Source organism: Ornithorhynchus anatinus, chromosome 20 (genome assembly GCF_004115215.2).
Source record: "Ornithorhynchus anatinus isolate Pmale09 chromosome 20, mOrnAna1.pri.v4, whole genome shotgun sequence".
Lineage (NCBI taxonomy): Eukaryota > Metazoa > Chordata > Mammalia > Monotremata > Ornithorhynchidae > Ornithorhynchus > Ornithorhynchus anatinus.
The window spans coordinates 11712445-11735880 of NC_041747.1; positions in this window are offsets into that span (position 1 = coordinate 11712445).

Here is a 23436-nt window from a genome sequence, read left to right on the forward strand (position 1 = left end):
TGCTGGAGAATTTGGGCTCAGTTAATGCTTGAATGCTTAGAATTGGGAAGTTTGAAAATAGTTTCCTCTCCAAGAAATATGTCTGGCTATTTTGTATTACAGTGCTATCTTGCTCTGTTCATTTTGTCATTCATTGCTACTTAATACTTCACTGACCTATGTCCCATTTAGATTGTGGATCCTCTTTCCTCCTTTAATCTGTCTAATTTGAGATTATCCCAGTTCTTAGGCAGTGCTTGGCCCACACCAAGCTCTCGATAATGATCATTTCTACTCCCAGGGCTGAAAATTTAGTACGGTGCTCCGCACAAGGTAAGCACTTGATAAATACATTCAATGGATTGATTTCACAAAGTCTTCAAAGGCCTCATTTCAGGGAATTGTCCCCTTCATGATTTTCTAGTGCCACCTTCAAAAATCTTGCCTGGAAAAAGGTCTTGAAAACTGCCAGTGAATTCAGCAAAGAATTGTGAGCTAAGATGTATTTTCCGTGGGCAGGGTGGGGAGAAGGGGTGAAGAGAAGAGAGATCTGTGTTCTCACTCACTTAAAGAAACAAAATGTGATGCTTTTAAAAGGGTCTTTTAAGTGCAGTTCTTGGGAGTCATGGCAAGGCAGTGAACTCCATTTAAAAAGAGTACACGCAAACAACACACACATATGCACACTCCCTGCTGAATCCCAGACAGCCCCAGCTGGCAAGGGAGATGTGCTCTGTTATAATGATGGGCTGCCTCTGTCAGAGATGTGAGTTGAGCGATACAAGTATGTGCAAATATATATATATGTCTGTGTGTGTATATGTTTGTGTATCTATAAAAGGGGCAGTGTCGAATGAGACACATTGTAAGCAGTATCAGAATACAGTCTCCAGCTGAGTAAATAGCCATCTGGGGATGATGTCAGCACATAGATCAGCCTGAGGAACGGGGGACTACTTTGAACAGCTGGCTATTAAAAATAGGAGATCACATTAGTCAAGTATTAATCCCCGCCGGACGTGAATGTCATCTGAAAGTAGAGAAGGTGATTTGAGAAAGCAAATGTTTCCGGGTTGCCCGAGTGGTTTGGTGACCTTAGAAGGGTAGGCCGAGGAAAATCGAGCCTTTATTATTCCTGCTGGGGGGAAGAAAAGCAATGGTTATTTTTCTTGATACTTTTCCCAGGTGGCTGTGAATCGCAGTAGAGTTACAGTAGTGTTATGCTTGTTGTGTCTGTTAATTCTGTTGTATTGGACTCTGCCAAGCGCTTAGTACAGTGCTCTGCACTTAGTAAGTGTTCAGTAAATGTGACTGATAGATTGATTTCGAACTTAAGACTGAGAAGAGCTAAATTTTCACAATGGCTAACCACTCTCTCAATTTGCACAATGGTAGCATCAAGTTTTTGCGCAGCCGAAACCTTGGCTTGCACATGCGGATCTCATCTGCTAGCTAAAGTGGTACCTCAAACATCTACCCATTTGATTTTCCTGGGCAAATTGGAGTCTTTAGGTGGACAGAAACATAAATACAATAAATAGGGTGAGACTTGATTTGTACACTACATCTTTGAATACTTTTTACCAACTACAGTTTGGCATTTTAAAGCAGTTTTCACTTTTTTCAGAATGCAACTCTTTCAGCTCTGTCCTGTAGAATTAGTGTTCATTATCTTCCAATAAGGCTTTTTTCTGTGGGTGCTATTGTACTGACCTATAGGAATAACTCCTCATGACTGTCTTTAACATGTGGAGACTTTGAGCCGATTACAATACATTGCAAGTTAATTTTCATTTGGAACTGCGGGATTTGAGTCTGGGATTTGCCAAATTTTTTCTCCAGACTTCCTAAAAATTTAGAGAGGCAATTTGGTCTTGCAATGGGCAGAGATGTCATGGCAGGAAGGAGAGAGTTGTTATCTATTCTTACACTCACCACTATTCTAGGGGTGAATTTGGGCAAGTCATTGAGCTTTTCTGTGCCTTTTTTTCTAAATGGTATTTGTTAAATTTTTACTATGTACCATGCACTGTACTGAGCGCTGGGGTAGATACAAGATATTCAGGTTGGACACAGTCTCTGTCTCACATAAGGCTCATAGTCTTAATCCCCATGTTTCGGATGAGGCACGGAGAAATTAAGTGACTTGCCCTAGGTCACGCACAGCAGAAATGTGGATGAGTTAGGATTCGAACCCCAGTCCTCTGACCTCCAGGCCCAGGCTCTTCCCACTGGACCACACTGCTTTTCAACTCTCCTTAACATTCATGGATGGTAACATGGAGAATGGAAGGGTACTTTCGTGTTAGGAGTCTGGTGATGAGAAAGGAGTAAAAGTTTATCTGTATTACAGGCATCCTTGTTTGTAGTCATCAGAATACTTCTTACGATAGACTTTAAAGCCCTCAATCAGCTCTCCCCCTCCTACCTTACCTCACTGATTTCCTCTTATTACCCAGCCCGAACCACTCTGCTACTCAATTGCCAACCTACTCTCTGGATCTTGATCTCGCCTATCTCACTGCTGACCCTTCGCCCACATCCTTCCTCTGGCCTGGAACTCCTTGCCCCCCTCGCACAGCAAAGACCACCACTCTCCCCGCCTTCAAAACCTTGTTAAAATGACATCTTCTCCAGGAAGCCTTCTCAGATTAAGCCCTGTTTTCCCCTACTCCCTCTTCCTTCTTTCTTGACTTTGCAATTTGTTCCTTTCTTCCTAACTTCAACACTGCAGCACTTATGTATATCTGTAATTTATTTTAGGGTCTGCTTCTCCCTCTGGACTGTAAACTCCTCGTGAACAAGGAACATTTCTACCAACTCTGTTGTACTCTCCCAGGTGTTTAGCACAGTGTTTCACACACAGGAAGGGCTCATAGCTTATCCTAATACTGGGCTCCTAAGGGGAGCTTATTTTCAGGGGATTGAAGTATTTGAGATGATGTCCCCAAAGTATGACACATCCCCTAGTGATATCAGACCTAATGCTCTGGTCTTTCATGTCCCGTCTTTCCTATTTCCTAATAACGATAACAATAATAATTGTGGTGTTTAAGCACTTACTAGGCGCGAAGCACTGTACTAAACATTGGGACAGATACAAGATAATCAGGTCAGGCACAGTCCCTGGCCCACTCGGTTCTCGCAGTCTGAATAAGAGGGAGGAACAGTTATAGAATTTCTATTTTACAGAGGTGGAAACTGAAGCCTAGAGGAGTTAGTGAGTTAAATCGAGAAGCAGCATGGCCTAGTGGATATTGCAGGGGCCTGGGAGTCAGGTGGACCTGGGTTCTAATCCCGGCTCTGCCCCTCGTCTGCTGAGTGACCCTGGGTGAGTCACTTCACTTCTCTTGGCTCAGCTCCCTCACCTGTAATTAAGATTGTGAACTGCATGTGGGACATGGACTGTGCCCAACCTGATTAACTTGTATTTACCCTAGCACTTAGTACAGTGCCTGGCACCTAGTAAGCGCTGAACAAATACCATTAAAAAAGTGACTTGCCCAAGGTCACACAGCAGTCAAGGGGCAGAGGTGGGCTTAGAGGCCGGGTCCTTGACGCCAAAGCCTGAGCTGTTCTTCAGTCTTCTTTACCGTAGTAGGGCCCGGTGGAGTCCAGCTCCGCCTGTGAGGCTCAAAGCGTTTTGTGACTGTGGAGCCGAGTTCTGCTTAAAAGATCCGGGCCCTGCCAGTTGCTTAATTGCTTGCCGTGTAGCCACAGGCAAGTCACTTAACTTCTCTGGGCCTCAGTTTCTTTGACTGTAAAATGGGGATTAAATACCTGTTCTCCCTCCTGCCTAGACTGTGAGCCTCCATGGGGGACAGAGACTGCATTGGACCTGATTAATCCTAGTGATTAGAACAGTGCTAGACACAGAGTAAGCACTTAACAAATATAATAATAATAACAATAATCTAAATGGAATAGAGCATCTATTGACAACTGGGTCCTTCTGGGGAAAGGCCAGCCTTTACCTTTGCAGTGCTTGAAAGCCTACGTTGGTCTCGTAGGCTCCTAGGGACAAGAGTTCCAACGACACTGCATTTTTCTTTAATTTTATTGACTTGCAGCATACTCGAAGAAGAAAACATGCAGCTGGCTTTTTCTCTGGCTTGTTAGTGGCGTCTGCTTCTGTTTCTTTTTCCCCCCCTGGATGCATGTATGGTCTCCTGGCCCTTGGCCAGCCCGAGAGAGCGAACACCACCTGCCCTGATGAGTAAACTTAAAATTCGACACTGATGCTGGTTTCCTCGGCTGGTCTCTTTTTGTTTCTTTAATTTGACTTGTGACAAAGACGTGAAGCGTTTGAAATGAGCCACTGGCTAGGTTGTTGGTTTCCTTTACAGGTGTTAATAATTACGATAGTTGTTTAGCTCTTACTGTGTGCCAAGCTCTGTAACAAGAACAGAGTTAGGTACAAGATAATCCATCATTGGTATTTATTGAGCGCTTACTGTGTTCAGAGCACTGTACTGTGCGCTTGGGGGAGCACACTCTGCAACAGGGTTGGTAGACACATTCCCTGTCCACAATGAGTTTACAGTCTAGACTACAGTCTACAGTCTAGACTGCCTATAGGCTAATCAGGTCAGGCACAGTTCCAGTCCCACAGGTAGGAGGGAGAACAGATATTGCACCCTGATTTTACAAAAGAGAAAACTGAGGTACAGAGAAATCAAGTGACTTGCCTAAGGTCACACAGCAAGCAACTGTACTAGGGTAGGTACAAGATAATCAGATGGGGCTCACAGTCTTAATCCCTACAGATGGAGTAATTGAGGCCCAGAGAAGCTAAGTGACATGCCCAAGGTCACACGGCAAACAAGTGGCGGAGCCGGGATTTGAACCCAGATTCCCTGACTTCCAGGCCCCTGCTCTATCCACTAGGCCATGCTGCTTCATCTTGGATAATTCTGGCAATTGGCTCTTGAGTTTTCTATGCCTTCTTCCTTCTTCCTTCTTCCTTCTTCTTCTTCTTCTCTCTCTCTCTCCCCTACTCTCCTCTCCTTCTCATTCCCTCCCTCCTTTCCTTCCCACTTTTTCCACCCCCCCCCCCCCCCCCCAACTTTCACCACTCCTCCCTCAGCCACAGCCCTTATAACCTTGGACTTTTCTCTCTGGTCTTTATAATCCTTGTTCAATACTGTTTACTGCCCCAAGAAGAGGCCTTTGTCTCCCAAGGACTGGTTTTCCCCTCTCCCTTACTTGACACATTTTGTAGCCTTGTCCTTGCTGTGCTGCAAACCTATTCATGGGTTTTTGAGTGGAAGGGGTGAGGATCCCAGCAGGACTAATAGCGTATTTTTTTCCCTGAGCTATTATCCCATTGGATTACCACCTGCCAATTCCCCTTTGACAGCCTATTTACATGGACAGCTGATAAGTGATAGGTAAGCCTATTAACTGAATTTTTTTTTCATTAAAGATTCCCCAATTTGGCATGGGTAGACCACACAAAATATAACCAAAGGACTTCCACGTGGACAGGGAGGACATTTCAGCATTGGAGTCAAGTTAGAGGAACAGATGGAAATGGGGAGGGGGAGTGGTGCTTATAGCGGATTCAACTTTATAAGTCAGAACCACTTAGCAGAGAGAGCAACCTTATCCATTGTAGGAGAGAATACTTGGGGGATTTGCTTAAGTAGGAGGGTGCTTTGTGTGTGTGTGTTTGTGTGTGTGCGCACGCATCCTCGCCAAACACAACAAATGGGCTTCACAGTCTTAACCTCCATTTTACGGTTGAGGTAACTGAGACACAGAGAAGCGAAATGACTTGCCCAGGGTCACATGGCAAACAGGCTGCAGAGCCGGGATTAGTACCCAGGTCCTTCTGACTTTATATTGATGATGACGATAACAGTAGTGACATTTGTTAACAAATAAAACTCAACAACTATTTAAGTGCCAAGCACTGTATGTAGCAGTGGTATTGATAGAGGTCAGACTCATCCCTGTCCCACATGAGACTCACAGTCTAACTTGGAGGAGGAACAGGTGTTTAGTCCCCCGTTTTTCAGAGGAGGAAATGAGAAGTTAAGTGACTTGTCCAAGGTCCCACAGCAGGTAGCTGGTGGATCCAAAATTAGAACCCAGGCCCGTGCTTTCTCCTAGGACAGACTGAGACCCCTATGAGTTGCTTGGATGGGGAAAGGGAAGGCAGTCAGCAGTTAGAGAGCATCAAGAAGTCAGTACAGTGCTCTGGACACAGTAAGCAGTCAATAAATATGATAGATTGATTAATTGTATATGATTAATTTTATTGTGAATTAGGGTTAAGATTAGTTCTCTCAGTCAATGCAACAGAATTAGCAGATACGTTCCCCGCCCAGAACTAGCTTCCAGTCAAGAAGGGGAGACATACACTAATATGAATATAGAATTTAAAGATATATACATAAGTGCTGAAGGGTGGGGGAATCCAAATGCATAGACGAGAGCAAGAGAGCAAGCTGCAGGAAAGAGCGTTTAATCGGGAAAGGCCTCTTGGAGGAGATGTTACCTAAATAATGCTTTGAAGGTATGGAAAGTGGTGGTCTGGCGTGTATGGAGGGGGAAGGAGTTTCAGGTTAGCGGGAGGATGGGGGAAAGGGGTCGGCGGCGAGGCAGACGAGATTGGGGCAGTGAATAAGCTGGTGCCAGAGGAGCAGATTGTGTGGGCCAGGCTGGAATAGGAGATCCTGGAGGTGAGATAGGAGGGGGCCAGCTGGTTGAGTGCTCTAAAGCCTATGGTAAGGAGTTTCTGTTTGATGCCGAGGTGGACGGGCAACCACTGGAGTTTCTTGAGGAGTGAGGAGAGACAGACTGAACGTTTCCGATAATAATGTTGGTATTTGTTAAGCGCTTACTGTGTGCAAAGCACTGTTCTAAGCACTGGGGTAGATACAGGGTAATCAGGTTGTCCCACGTGAAGCTCACAGTCTTCATCCCCATTTTACAGATGAGGTAACTGAGGCACAGAGATGTGAAGTGACTCTCCCACAGCCACCCAGCTGACAAGTGGCGGAGCCGGGATTCAAACCCATGACCTCTGACTCCCAAGCCCGGGCTCTTTCCCCTGAGCCACACTGCTTCTCATTTGTTTTCTGATGACAAATGAACTGGACAGCAGAGTGAAGAATGGACTTAGCTCCAGACTTAGACTGCGGACGTTCTCTTGAAGGAAAGGAGGAACTGGATAAACAGAAGTCTTTAGCCATCCATTTCGTGTCAGACCGAGAGAAGTTCAAAGATTTCCTCAGTTGGGATTCCCTCTTTCAGGGTTGGCCCAACTGCTTCAGGAACAAGAGAATCCTTCCTAAAGAGCTGTCCTCTCACCAACCTGGAGAAGGTTGGCCAGAGAAACAGAGTAGCCCAGTAGATAGAACCCAGAGGACCTGGGTTCTAATTCTGGCTCCGCCACTTGTCGGCTGAGGGACCTTGAGGAAGTCGCTTCAGTTCTGCGAGTGCTTCAGTTACCTCATCTGTAAAATGGGGATTGAGACTGTGAGCCCCATGTGGGGCAGGGTCTGTGTCCAATGTGATAAACTTGTATCTATCCCTCACTAAGTACAGTGCCTGGCACGCAGTAAAAGCTTGACAAATACCACCTCTCTGGGCCTCAGTTCCCTCTTCTATGAAATGGAGGTTAAGACTGTAAGCCCTCCATGGGATATGGACTCTATGCAACCTGACTAGCTTGTATCTACCTCAGACCTCAGTGCCTGGCACATAGTAAGTGCTTAACAAATACCATTTTCCCGTTAATAATCCCCTATGAAACACCTGATCCATCAATCATGCCTAACATGTGTCTACCCCAGGTCTTAAAAAACAGCTTTGTCCACGTTCTTTCTCTCATTGCACGTACTAAAGGGAGGGAAACACCATTGTTTATAACGTGAGAAATAACTCTTCCTAACTTTAAAGTGCACAGAGTTTCATTACAATTAACGGTCTGCCTCTTTTCCTCCAGAGTGGCTCAAATGCTGCTAATGCCGCCCTAACAAAGAAAGAAAGAAAATCTCATCAGTGACAGCTGTATAGGGATGATTTTTCACTCGTTGGAGAGACTGTCATAACTCACAGTCCTAAGAGAATGTCTGTTTCTCTTTGTCACTGGTGAGATAAGCTACATTTAATGCTACAACACCAAAGCTGCCAGTTTGGCGTTTGCATTCACCGATAGACTTTCAAATTAAACATCTTGCCTGCCTGTTTTATTTTGGTTTAGGAAGGTAAGTGGTAATAATTACGCAGAACCAAAAAAGCTCTTTTTTTTTTTTAAAAAAAAAAAAGGAAGACATTTCCAGAATGACGAGTATGACACACTAGAGCCTGTTTCAAAGGACCACATTTTGTCAGAATGAAGGAAACAGGTGAGTCGTGAACTTTTCTGGAGCTGAGACTTCTTTAGAGAAGCAGCATGGTGTAATGGATAGGGCGCGGGTCTGGGAGTCAGAAGGTCATGGGTTCTGATCCCAGTTCGGCCACTTGTCTGCTGTGTGGCCTTTGGCAAGTCACTTCACTTCTCTAGGCCTCAGTGACCTCATCTGTAAAATGGGGGTTAAGACTGTGAGCCCCATGTGGAACAGGGACTGTGTCCAACCTGATTACCTTGTATCTACCCCAGCACTTAGAAGAGTGCCTGGCACATATTAAGTGCTTAAGATACTACTACTATTATTATTATTGTTATTATTTAGAATTTTAGAGCTAGAAGGGTCTCCTCCTGGTTATCAAGGCCAGCTCCCCTCCTCTAGAAAGTTAGTTATACTTTTTTTTTAATGGTACTTCTTAAGCACTTACTATGTGCCAAGCACTGTATTAAGCTCTGAGGTAGATACAAGATGAATAACATTGGACACAGTCTCTGAGCCACATGGGGCTCATAGTCTAAGTAGGAGGGAGTAGGATTTAGTCTCCATTTTACAGTTGAGGAAACTGAGGTACAGAGAAGTGATTTGCCCAAGGTCACACATCAGACAAGTAGCAGAGCCTGGATTAGAACCCAGGTCCTCTGACGCCTAAGCCCATGCACTTTCCACTAGGCCATGCTCCTTCCCATTCCTGTTTTTAAAGCTCTCTTGGGGAGAAATTTCAGAGCCTTTTCAGAAGCCTATTCCAATGCTCTTAGAATTAGGACTTATTTTCTTTGGCCTAAATAATGATTGTGGCATTTGGTAAGCTTTTACTGAGTGCCACGCACTATACTGAGGTAGATAGCAAGATAATGAGGTCAGACACAGTCCTTGTCCCACATGAAGTTCACAGTCTAAGGGGGTTGGGGGTGAACCGGTACTTAAGTGCCATGGAGATGAGGAAACAGGCACAGAGAAGTTAAGTGACTTTCCCAAAGTCACACAGCAGACAAGTCATAGAGCCGGGATTAGAAGCCAAGTCCCGTGACACTCAGGCCTATGCTATTTCCACTAGGCCTCACTACTTCTCAAATTTCCTCTGAAATTTGGCACATTGTAAGCGCTTAACAAATACCACAATACCGCAATTATCATCCGTGAGCGATACTGGGGGAGAATACGTGATAGTTTGGCACTGTTGATTAGAGGCCCGGGGAAGTGGCTAAGTGCAGAAACAGAATGAATCAGGTACTTAGGTTGGGGAATTTGTACATGAAATTTCTAAGGAGAACGGACCCTGGACGGTTTCTATCTTCTTGAGGGGATCTCGGTAATTGAAAAACACAGTATGAACGCCGTTGTATTCTGGCGGCATAAATCTAAAGTTGTGGTGACAAACTTACAATGGTTCCACTCCTTCATGATCAGTGTGCCCTGTGTCTGAACTATTTATTAACTGCGGTGTGAATGGGTAATGAAGCACCGATTTATATGTTACACCGAGAGATGTATTATAACTGCCTTAACCATCGATTTCCTTCCCCGTCCTATTCTTAGCTGGGATATACACGCACAGAACAGCGATAATGTGGGATTCCCTTATCAGATCTCAGATATTTTTTCGAGACCGTCTGCAACCATTAACCTTGCATATTACTTGACTTTAGTGATTAGTACAAGGCACATAAAACCATATTGATGATCGGTCGTGGGTTAGAACGGTGAGCTGAAGGATCGGAGGGTAGATTTTGCTGACTCGGTGATACAAACGATAGCATTATGTTCGAGCCGTGAAATTGCTAATTTGTCATTTCTTTCATGCCGTAGTCAATGATGTGTTACTAATGAATGAGGCCCGTAATTGTGTGATACAGAACTGTAGCTCCTTGCCGATTTCTTGCCCGCCTGAATTGGAGGCAAAGAATGTCAAGGAACTCTTTGTTCGCTAATTCACTTCCCCCCGCAACCAGAGCCTGCTTTTGAAATACGCTCACAAATATTGTTTCTAATTAATGCGGAGGCTATTGTGGTTTAAGTTTCTGAATTGAACTTAGTTTGGCCCACTCTGTTTCGTTATCTCCATTGGGTGTAATTGTGGTCTTTTGTCGGAAGAAAATCCACTCCTGCCTTTCTGGTACTACGCTCTTCTGCCTGTGTTCGCCACCCGATTGCAGCTTTGGGATGCGAGCCCCTCGAAGCCCCTGGAGAAGAAGCATGGCCTAGTGGAGAGAGCATGAGTCTGGGATTCAGCAGGACATGGGTTCTAATTCCGGCTCTGCCCATTGCTTGCTGTGTGACCTTGAGCAAGTCACTTCACTTCTCTGTGCCTCAGTTTCCTCAGTGGTAAAATGGGAGTCCCTGTTCCCTCTCCAACTTTGATTGTGAGCCCCGACCAGAATGGGGACTGTGTCCGACTTGATTAACTTGTATCTTCTCCAGCGATTAGAACAGTGTTGGACCCATAGTAAGCGCTTAGCAAATACCATAAAAAAAGAATAACAACAATAATTGTGGCATTTGCTAAGCACTTACTATGTGTTAAGCTTTGGGGGAGATACAATCAATCAGATGAGATACATTCCCTCTCCCACATGGGACTCACACCCTAAGGAGGAGGGGCAACAGGTAATAATAACGATAAGCGCTTGGCAGAGTACAGTTCAACGGAGTTGGTAGACCTAATTCCTGCCCTCAAGGAGCTTACAGCCTGAAGGAGGAGCTTACCATCAAGATCCCTGGTAATAAGTTCCCATATAATGTTATAGCAGCAAACCTCAAGATGGCAGAAACAGGCAAGGTAGAACAGTATTACAGATAATGACACACGATCAGGTGTTTCTTCCTCTATATTGTAAGCTCAACTTGGGCAGGGAAAGTGTCTGCCATCTATGCTGTATTTCACTCTTCCAAGCGCTTCATACAATGCTTTTGACCCAGTAAGCACTCTGTAAATTCCATTGATTGATTCCGACAGCATGGAGTACTGTATCCAAACAGGCTCAGATAGATGTCCCTTAATTCCCTTAACTCTACACCCAGTAGGAGCTCAATAAATGCTAAAAATTGATTGATTAATAAAAGATAAGCAGATCAGATCCGGTCTCTGTCCCTCACGGGGCTCACAGTCTAAGGGAGAAAGAGAGCAGGCTTTTAATCCCCATTTTACAGAAGCGGAAATTAAGGTACAGAGAATAATAATGATAATAATTGTGAAATTTGTTGAATGCTCACTACATGCCAGGCACTATGCTAAGCTCTGGGGTAAGATCCAGTACAATGAGATCAGGCTCACAGTCTAAAGGAGAGGGAGAACAGCATCCAGTGTCTGTTTTACAGTTGAGGAAACCAAAGCACAGAGTACTTAAGTGACTTGCCTGCGGTCACACAGCAGGCAGTTGATGGAATTGGAATTAGAATCCTGATGTGCAAGCCCTGTGCTCTTTCCACTGGCTTGCATTTTTATTTGTTAAGCACTTTTCTTGTGCCAGGCACTTTTCTAAGCGCTGGGATAGATACAAGCTAATCATTTGGATACACACAGCAGACAAATGACAGAGCCAGGGTCCTCTGTCTCCTAGGCCCATGCTCTTTCTATTAGACCACAGTGCTTCTCACATCGCATACTACCTAAAGTTCTAATAAAGGTCTAGCCAGAGGGCATTGTAAAAGCCTGTTTTATGGCAGAACCAAGTGTATTGGGGATTTTTTTTCCTGCCCTCTCCCTGACCCTGACTGAATCCTGATGGAAGGAAGGAAGAATCATTGTCCAGGGGATTGGATGCAGTAGCAGCTGAAGCTAGTGATGGGCACGCGTGCGAGAGAGAGACAAGGGCCACACATAGCCACAACTACTAAAGCTTACTTGGCATCAGATTAATGGTGTCCTCTTGCAGCACAAAGTGCGATATAAAACCTCAGGGAAATAAAGAAGAGTAAAATAAAGAATGAAATCACTTTGCATTGACTTTTTTGGGAGCCGAAGCCCGGCCTGACCTTAAATCTCAGCGGTCAGCCATTCTGTTAACTACTGATTGTAGGGAAAGATTAGACCGCCCGTTATGGCTTTGATTTCCTCATTTGTCTATTCTCCCTGTTTTCGAGTTTGCTCTCCTTCCTTCTGCTGAGAAGAGCTACTCACTCCCCTCTCCCCTCTCAGACCCCAAAGCCATCTGAAGAAGCGGAGAAACGATTCTGCTCCTGTAGCTGCCTGACCCATCAGATTTTTGTTTCATTTTGTGTATTTGTTCCTGTATCTTATGTTGGTTTAGCATTTTATTGTTTCATCCCTCCTTATGAGTCTGTCTCCAGTCCCCTCTCCCTTATAATTTGTATAATCCTTAGATTGTGAGCTCCTTGAAGCTGGGAACTGGGCCTATTTGCTGCCTGTGTATTCCTTCCCAGAGCTTAGTATAGTGCTCTGCACATAGTAAGAACTTAATAAAATTACAGGTACTGTTTCTCACAATATTGTGTACCCTCTTTGGGGGCAGGGATCATGTCTATAATGCTATTGTATTGTACTCTCCTAAGTGCTTAGTATAGTGCTCCACATACAGTTAGAGTTTAATGAATACCATTACAGGGACTATTTTCCACATGTTATAAACTCGTCTAGGCAGGGATCATGTCTACCAACTCTCCCGAGCGCTTAGTGTAGTCCTGTGCACACAGTAAACGCTCAGTAAATACCACTGATCGAAAAGCATCATGTCCTAGTGGAAAAGGCGCAGAACTACGAGTCAGTAGACCTTGCTTCTGATCCCACTCTGCCACTTGCCTGTCATGTGACCTTGGGCAGATCACTTAACCTCTCTGTGCTTCACAAATTCCTCATACGGAAATTATTTGTTCATCCCCTTAGACCTAGTGCCATGAGGGACAGGGACTGTCTGATCAGATTGTACTGTATCTGCCGTAGCTTCTGTCACATAATAAGCACTTAATAAATACTATTATTATTATCGTTATTCTTATTATAGTTTCTATTACCAGAGCATGCCATATCTGTAATTTATTTTCATTTCTACTACTACTCTGTCACCCCCTTCTAGACTGTAAGCTCATTGTGGGTAGGAAAGGTGGCAGTTTATTATTACTCTGTTCTCTCCCAAATGCTTAGTACAGTGCTCTGCACACAGTAAGTGCTCAATAAATACGATTGAATGAATACAGTAGAGAGATTTCTCCAACAGAGAAGTGTTGCCTTTAGAAGCAAGGTCTTGGTGTGATGACAGGACACATGTTCATTTGAACAGCACCCTATTTTCATGTAATACAGCCACTAGCAAAAGAACTCGTGTATTAGGTCTCCCCGTTGCAGTGACTCCCAAGGTTATCGAGAAATTCCACTTGGTTTGTTGCATTGTGATTGTTGCTCTTTTTCCTTCTGTTTCTCAAATCACCGAAAGCAAATAGACAGTGAAGCATTTTCCCCCTCACCTGACCACCAGCTCCATCAAAGCTACTTAAGGTTACATATTAAATGACCTCCTTTGGTACCTGTTTTATTGTAATAAACCATTTAGCCACTACAAGGAATGTTTGCTCCTTGTACAGTTATTTGTTTCACGGAGATTAAAGAACCGTGAACCTTCTGTGTGGGCTATTTATTGTATCGAGCCGTGTTTAAAGACATTCGTCGACTGCTTTATCATTGATGGGAGTTTCTGGCTAACAGCACTTTAAATAAGTGGAAAATGTTCAGCCACCACCCAATGCGAAAAGGATCAATAATAGTTTAGTAGTGTCTGATAATTGTAGTAGGCTGTTATATACAAGAGCTCGCATCTCCTTGAGTGACTCTTATCAATCCGGTGTCCATCATCATCTGATAATCAGACTGACAATATCGTGGGGAATTTTCCCTTTTTAAATCAAGCCGGTGAAAAACATTTGAAATAATGATAAAAAATTCTTATTGTTCATCTCAGCGGGGAGAAAAAACGACAGTATTGGGGTGACGCTGCAGAGAAGCAGATGAAAGCCAATAGGCACTTACTCAATTGAAAAAAGATTTGTGGCAGAATGATGTCAGGGATAAATATATTTTAATATTCACAGGCTATTTAAGAAAGGTTGTGCTCATCTTTGGAAGTGGTCGTTAGTCAATTGAAGGCAGAGTAGTTACAACTTCTTGGAAGCCCAGATGTGGTTTGTCTGGCCTTTTCTTCTCTCCTCTTAACAGGGTAAATTGGGCTGGAATCCATGCAATTGAAAATCCCTTTGTCCTACTCTTGAAGGAGTCTTGTGGTAGTTAGTCTTGTGACAGAAAAGCAGCCTGGCCCTTTGGATGGAGCCCAGGCCTGGGTGTCAGAGGGACATGGGTTCTAATCTCGGCTTCCCACTTGTCTGCTGCGAGACCTTGGACAAGTCACTTCACTTCTCTGTGCCTCAGGTCCTTCATCTGTAAAATGAGGATTAAGACTGTGAGCCCCATGTGGGACAGGGAAAGTGTGCAGTTGTTTAGTTTGTATCTATCCCGGTGCATAGAACAGTCCTTAACACGTAGGAAGGGTTTAACAGATATCACCATCATCATCAAAAGGCAGCAAAGGTTGATTTCAAGCCTTGGCTTACTCTCTAGTTATCCTCTCCTGGAATGATGTAATTTCCTCTGCATCTTTTACTCCCTCTGATCTAGTGTGGCCTTGTGAACAAGCATGGGCCTGGGGGTCAGAGGACATAGGTTCCAATCCCACCTCTGCCACTTGTCTGCAGGGTGACCTTGGGCAATCACTTCACTTTTCTATGTCTCAGTTATGTCACCTGGAAAAATGGGGATGAAGAATGTGGGCCTCATGTGGGACAGGGACTATGTCCAACCTGATTATCTTGTATCTTCTCCAACTCTTAGTACAGTGCCTGGCTTATAGGAAGCACTTAAGTGCCACAATTATAATTATTATTATTACTTTGTCCCAGCTTTTCTGTTTCAAGCACACCTTGAAGTGTATTAGAAAGTCAATGATTTGAATGTCCTTGCCCCATCCCCGGGTAAGCTGAGATAATAATAAAAAAAAAAAGTTAGGAAAACCAAGCAAAATTGGGCAAGGAACAGTCCAAGATATCCGATCCCCATTTGACTTAATTATATGAACTTTCGATTAACTAATCTCAGTCCCACAGTGCTTGGGTAATTGGCTTTCTTTTGTCATTCTCCCCCCTACCCATCCCACCCCCCCTTTGACCTCCAGTGACCCCATAAGTTAAGTCAAATCTCCTAACCCTAGACTTCCAACCTCTCTACCAGCTGGCCTAAATCTTCCCAAAGACCTTTATCACCTTCAACACAATTTTAGAAAGACTCCTTTCCATATTATATACATAGAGAGTCTCTTTCTCTTTCTCCCTTTGTCTCTGTCTGTGTTACTGTCCATATGTCTTTCCCTCTCATGCTGTCTTTTTCTCGGTCTCTTCCTTTCTTTTCCTCCTTTCTCTTCTCTCCAGTGTTTCTTTCTGTTTTCCTCTCTGTTTCTTTCTTCCTCTTTTCTTGCTCTGTGTCCCATCTAACTTCCTTTCTCTATTCCTTTCTCTTCCTCTCTGTATCTCTCAGTATCCCTATCTGCATGTCTTTCCATCCTCTCTTTGCCTCACTCTCTTCTTTTCTTTCCCTTCTTTCTCTTCTTTGTCTCTCTCTATGTCCTTATCAATCTGTCTGCCTCTTTCTCTCTTTCATTTCTCTTCTTCTCTGTGTCTCTCTCTCTATGCCCTATAATAATTATGGTATTTAAGTGCTTACTATGTGCCAAGTACTGTTCTAAGCACTGGCGTAGATGCAAGGTAATCAGGTTGTTCGTTCATTCATTCATTCAATAGTATTTATTGAGCGCTTACTATGTGCAGAGCACTGTACTAAGCGCTTGGGATGAACAAGTCGGCAACAGATAGAGACAGTCCCTGCCGTTTGACGGGCTTACAGTCTAATCGGGGGAGACGGACAGACGAGAACAATGGCAATAAATAGAGTCGAGGGGAAGAACATCTCGTAAAAACCGATGGCAACTAAATAGAATCAAGGCGATGTACAATTCATTAACAAAATAAATAGGGTAACGAAAATATATACAGTTGAGCGGATGAGTACAGTGCTGTGGGGATGGGAAGGGAGAGGTGGAGGAGCAGAGGGAAAAGGGGAAAAAGAGGGTTTAGCTGCGGAGAGGTAAAGGGGGGATGGCAGAGGGAGTAGAGGGAGAAGAGGAGCTCAGTCTGGGAACGCCTCTTGGAGGAGGTGAGTTTTAAGTAGCGTTTTGAAGAGGGAAAGAGAATCAGTTTGGCGGAGGTGAGGAGGGAGGGCGTTCCAGGACCGCGGGAGGACGTGGCCCAGGGGTCGACGGCGGGATAGGCGAGACCGAGGGACGGTGAGGAGGTGGGCGGCGGAGGAGTGGAGCGTGCGGGGTGGGCGGTAGAAAGAGAGAAGGGAGGAGAGGTAGGAAGGGGCAAGGTGATGGAGAGCCTCGAAGCCTAGAGTGAGGAGTTTTTGTTTGGAGCGGAGGTTGATAGGCAACCACTGGAGTTGTTTAAGAAGGGGAGTGACACGCCCAGATCGTTTCTGCAGGAAGATGAGCCGGGCAGCGGAGTGAAAAATAGACTGGAGCGGGGCGAGAGAGGAGGAAGGGAGGTCAGAGAGAAGGCTGACACAGTAGTCTAGCCGGGATATAACGAGAGCCCGTAACAGTAAGGTAGCCGTTTGGGTGGAGAGGAAAGGGCGGATCTTGGCGATATTGTAGAGGTGAAACCGGCAGGTCTCGGTAACGGATAGGATGCGTGGGGTGAACGAGAGAGACGAGTCAAGGATGACACTGAGATTGCGGGCCTGAGAGACGGGAAGGATGGTCGTGCCATCGATGGTGATAGAGAAGTCTGGGAGAGGACTGGGTTTGGGAGGGAAGATGAGGAGCTCAGTCTTGCTCATGTTGAGTTTTAGGTGGCGGGCCGACATCCCCAGTCTTAATCCCCAATCAGATAATGTCCTATCTGACTGTCTTCCCTTACCTCTTCCTCTTTCTTTTCCTCACTGTGACTCTCTGTGAGCCCCCTTTCTGTCTCCTTTTTTCTGTCCTTTTTCTCTTCCTCTCTATATCACTCTTTGTGTCCTTCTCCCTCTCTCCCCTTTTCTCACCTGTGTTCATCTTTCTCCTCTTTTCCATCTCTGTGTCGATCTGTCTTGCTCTGCCTCTGCCTCTGCCTCCCCAACCCCTCACTTGCCCTCATGTCTCTTCCTCTTTCAATTTTGACTCTACCAAGCCTTATCCTACTTGCCTGAAATCTTTCGTTCCCTAATCTACCAAGTCATCTCTGGGAAAAATGAGGATCCGCCTATGAGAATTGCAGGCAGGCAGGCAATTCACAGTTAATGTTAGTTAACCTCTTAGCACTCATTTAGTTCTATAAATGAATACAGTGATCTTCACCCAGTAAGCGCTCAATAAATGACATCGATTGGTTGCTTGATAAATGATATTTTACCTTCTTGTTATCCATGTCCATATGCTTTTATGCTTTTTAATTATCCTTGTGTTTGCATCTCTCTTCTTGACCTCACTTTATTACAGAATCCCTCAAGAATTCGTTCACTCAGATTTTTTCCTTACACCCCAGAACATCTGTAAATTCGCTGGGGGCAGGGAATGTGTTCATTACATCGATGTGTTATGCTCTCCCAAGCACTTAGTACAGTGCCCTGCACACAGTAAGCGCTCAATAAATGTGATTGATGGATTGATTGCATTGCTTTGCTGGATGCTCAACAGCTGTTCCTACCAGGTTAACTGACAGATGACAGAGAGAAGAAGCTTCGTTAGTGGAAAAAGCACAGGCCTGGAAGTCAGAAGACCTGGGTTCTAATCCCTGCTTTGCCACTTGCCTGCTGTTTGACCCTGAGCAAGTAACTTAACTTCTCTATGCCTCAGTTTGCTCATTTTGTAAAATGGGGAATCTCTACCTGTTCTCCGGATTCAATACCTGTTCTCTCTCCTAATTAGACTGTGAGCCCCATGTGGGACCTAATTATCTTGAATCAACCCCAACACTTAGTACAATGCCTGGCACATAGTAAGCACTTATTGAATACCACAATTATTATTGTGATTATGACAGAAACAGTGTGATGTAGTGGAAAGAGGATTAAGCACCTGTTCACCCTCTCACTTAGGCCAGGAGCCCTGTGGAAGACAGGTTCTGTGTTAGATCTGATTATATCATGCATGGCCATAGAGAGCACTTATTTCTTATGGCATTTGTAAAGCGCTTACTATGTGCCAGACCCTGCATTAAGCACTGGGATAGATCAGGTCAATCAGGTTGGATGCAGTCTACATCCCCTGTGAGGCTCACAGTCTTACGCCGTATTTCACAGATGAGGTAACTGAGGCACAGAGAAGTCAAGCAACTTGTCCAAAGTCACACACAGCCACTTAAAACATACCACAGTTTTTCTAGATAACACAGTAAAAGATGGGGATGTGAAGAGCAATCTCTTCTTTTACTAAATCTCTGAAAAGTGCCACGCTTTCCTTTTTGAGTTTCAACTTAGATGTTGACCCCAGGAATTGAACTGCAATTCTCTAGAGCATTAGACTGTACACTCTCTACTCTTCTCCCATAGTGCAGTTGAGGCTATTTATTCAATTCCAGATTTGGAGGCTTTCTTACATTTTTTCCCCATCCCTTACTGAACAATTTCCTCTCTCAGAGCAAAGAATCTGGGGACTTGACTAGGTTTTCATTCATTCATTCATTCAATCTTATTTATTGAGTGCTTACTGTGTGCAGAGCACTGTACGAAGCACTTGGGAGAGCGTGCTACAACAGTAAACACATTTGCAAGGAACAGGTTTTACAGTTCTGTTGTACTCTCACATAGTCTCAGTACAGTGCTGTGTACACAGTAAGTGCTCATTAAATACAGTTGATATAGTGATTGTTTGATTGCCTCTGTCCTGGAATTCCCTCCCCCTTCATATCAAACTGACTGTCACCCTTCCCACCTTCAGTGCCTTTTTAAAATCACATCGCCGCCTAGAAGCCTTCCCCCACTAAGCCCTCATTTTCCGTACTCCTTCTCGCTTCTGTTTCATCCTTGCACATGGATTTGTTATTCTTTATTCACTCCCCCCTCAGCCCCACAGTATTCTTTATTCACTCCCCCCCTCAGCCCCACAACACTTGTACGTATCCAGAATTTATAGTAGACAATGTCTGTCTCCCCCTCTAGACTGTAAGCTCCTTGTGGACAGACACATGTCTATCAATTCTATTACACTGAACTCTTCCAAGTGCTTAGTATAGGGTTCTGCACACAGTAAGGACTCAGTAAGTATGATTGATTGATTGACCAATTGATTTGAGCCACTTGCCCATTGTCCAAACCTGTCTTGAACCACTGATAAGTCTGCCTGCATAAAATTGGCCTTTTGGATTGCTACCCTACATTGAAATGATAATGTAAAAAGACACCCACAGTGACGCTGAGATTTCTTATGGCAGTTGATAGCTTTGCTCATGCATTTGGACTCTGGAGGATTTTTCCCTGTACTTGTTCACATTGAAGAAGTAGAAGAAGGATTGTGGTATTTGTTAAATGCTCAGTATGAGAAGCAGTGTGGGAAATAGAAAATAGTATGAGAAGCAGTGTGGGAAATAGAAAATACATCTGTTTGATTAAGTATTGTGTGAACGTGAACCCACTCACACTCATACACACACAGAAACAAGAAAATGATCCTTATTAAGTGCCAAACACTGTGCTAAGTATGAGGTGGATATAAGATAAGCAGTGCCTGTCCTTCACTGAACTTCCAGTCTTAGGAAAAGGGAAAACTGGTATTTCATCCCCATTTTACACTTGAGGAAATTGAGACACAAAAACGTGGTGTACCAAGGCAGGCTCATAGATACCCTCTAGACTGTGAGCTCATTGTGGAAAGGGATTGCCACTTTATTGTTGTATTGTTCTTTCCCAAGCACTTAGTACAGTGCTTTGCACACAGTAAGCACTTAATAAATATGATTGAATGAATACCCAGGATGTGACAATCTTCCATTAACTGAGAAGCAGCTTGTTTAGTGGAAAGAGCATGGGCTTGGGAGTCAGAGGCCGTGGGTTCTAATCTTGGCTCCGCCACTTATCAGCTGTGTGACTTTGGACCAGTCACTTAATTTCTCTGTGTCTCAGTTACCTCATCTGTAAAATGGGGATTAAAACTGTGAGCCCTACGTGGGTCAACCTGATTGCCTTGTATCTATTCCAGTGCTTAGAACAGTGCTGGCACATAGTAAGCGCTTAACGGATACCATCATCATCAACATTCCAGTGTTCCTAGATGATAAAAGCCATAATTTTTCTCTCTTCTCTTTAATGAGGTCCTTTATTTTCTGGATCCCAGCCTGGGATTTCTGTCCCCAAAGGAGGCAAAAAGCAAGCAGTCCCCATACACAGACCAAAGCACAGAGAAGAAAATAATGGTGATATTTGTTAAGCGCTTAATATATGCCGTGTCCATGCGGTTGCTCTAGGTTGGAGACGACTCGACGGCTTAAGACAAGACAGTGTGCCAGGCATTGTACTAAGAGCTGGGGAGCGTGCAAGCAAATCGAGTTGTACACAGCCCCTGTCCCATATGGGGCCGATAGTCTTAATCCCCATTTGACAGATGAGGGAACTGAGGCACAGAAAAGTTAAGTGACTTGCCCAAGGTCACAGAGCAGACAAGTGGCAGAGCTGGGATTAGGATCTAGGTCCTTCTGACTCCTAGGCCCGGGCTCTAACCACTAGATAGAGCTGCTTCTCTAATAACAGAGCAGATTAGTTAGAGAAAGAAAGGTTTTAAAGATCCACCCTGCCTTGCCATCATCAAGAAGCTGCTTGGACATTAGCTCTGATTTCCAAGACCAATATCTAGAGGAATCACTGTCTTTTCCTCTAATCCAGTATAGGCAATCTACCTCATCGTCCAGCTGCAATTGAAGCAACATGACTCAGTGGAAGGAACACAGTACTGGGAGTCAGAGGACCTGGGTTCTAATCCCAGCACTACTGCTTGCCTGATGGGTGACCTTGGGCAACTTCTTTGTGCCTCAGTGTCCTCATCTGGCAAATGGGGATTCAGTACCTGTTCTCGCTCCGTCTTAAAGTGTAAGCCCCATCAGAGACAAGGACAAGTGTCAGATCTGGCTGTTTAGGGACTGTGTATCTACCCCAGTCAGCTGTGTGACTGTGGGCAAGTCACTTCACTTCTCGGTGCCTCAGTTACCTCATCTGTAAAATGGAGATTAACCGTGAGCCTCATGTGGGACAACCTGATTTCCCTGTATCTACCCTAGTGCTTAGAACAGTGCTCTGCACATAGTAAGCGCTTAACAAATACCAACATTATTAAGCACTAAACCCCCCCCCCCACTATTTTTATCATTATTATTGGACCTGAAAGTCAACAATTGCAGAACCTCAGCAAGAAGTCACACGAATATGACTTAAACGGCAGGGACTGTCTCTGTTGCCGACTTGTTCATTCCAAGTGTTTAGTACAGTGCTCTGCACATAGTAAGCGCTCAATAAATACTATTGAATGAATAGTTCAGGAAAATTAGTTAGAGGCAAATGCCATCTCAAAACATCCCGATGTATTCTCAGTGTGATCAAAATGATCCTTTACACCCAATTTGTGAAAGGAGGGAGCCCCAGTAATCTTTCAATGTGCCAAGCATCAGGTGAATTCGAGTTGGACCCAAATTTTCAGCACTGGCCCAAGTAGCACCTCTTTACACGGATCAGGTTTCTCTGTGTAGTGACTGGAGTGAGTCTAAAGCGGAACACTCATCTTCAGCTCTGCATTTTTACTCGTCGGTCGGTTGATGTCACAAGCGTATTATTGCCGAAGGAGAGTTTCTATAGTTAATTGATTTGGGTTTTCTGAAAAGGCGGAAGGCGGGGGGAGAGGAGGAGGAAGATCAGCCGGGGTTATGAAATGGAAATGAATCCAATCCTACTCTCTCTGGCAAATACTGTACAAGGCAGTTTTTAAAATGCATAGCACAAACCTGAGAGACTGAAATGACTACTTCAGAGCCATTCTGGACTCTCAGATAAATACATAATTAGGTAGCTTAAAAAAAAAAAGAGTTATGTAAAACAGACTCCAGAGACCGGCATGAAATGACTGAGTAAATACGGTATGTAATTAGAGAGATTTTAAAGAGATATTAAATTATAAATTGGGGTTGCTCTGAGTTAGTGTATTAATTTTTAAAAGGTGGTTTAAGAAAGATTGATTCCAGTCATATGTCACCGTAGACAGCAATCTCATATTTAGTATGCTTCTTATCCAGTACACATCATGGGAAAGATTAATTTCTCCTTCTCATTATACAGTACAGTTTTTAAGCAGCAGTAGATCTAGGGTTGTTAGTGCAACATATATAATTAGAGAAGCCTTTGAACTCATGAGGCAGGTGAACAGATTTCACTTTTTAAATGGAAGCTGTTACTGAAAAATGGAAAATGATTCCAAATATGGAAATCTGACAAAAATCCAACTTGTGACCACCTAGCTTCTTGTACAAAGTGGACAAAATTTATTCCAAAGTTTTGTTTCCTGAGTTGCATTATAAAATGAATTTTTACCACCGACTTTATGATATAAATGATTTCTCAGACTTAGTTCAGGCTAACAATAATAATCATAGCATTTGTTAAGCACTTGCTATGTGCCAAGGACTGTACTCTAAACACTGGGGGAGATTCAAGATCATCAGGCCCTACATGGAGCACATAGTCTAAGGAGGAAGGAGAACAGGCACTGACTCCCCATTTTGCAAATGAGGGAACTGAGGCCCAGAGAAGTTGTGACTTGCCTAGGGTCACACAGCAGACAAGTGGTGGAGCCGGGATTAGAACCCAGGTCCTCTGACTCTGATGCTTGTGCTCTTTCCACTAGGTCATCCTTCTTCTCTGAGAAAGTGACTTCCAGTTTAGCCAAAACTGATTAGGGAAAGGATTTAGATTTATGATACTATGCTTCCCTCTCAGACTGTAAGAATACATCCCCCTCTAAACTGTAAACTCATTGTGGGCAGGGAATGCATCTACCAACTCTGATCCGTTGTACTCTCCCAAGCATTT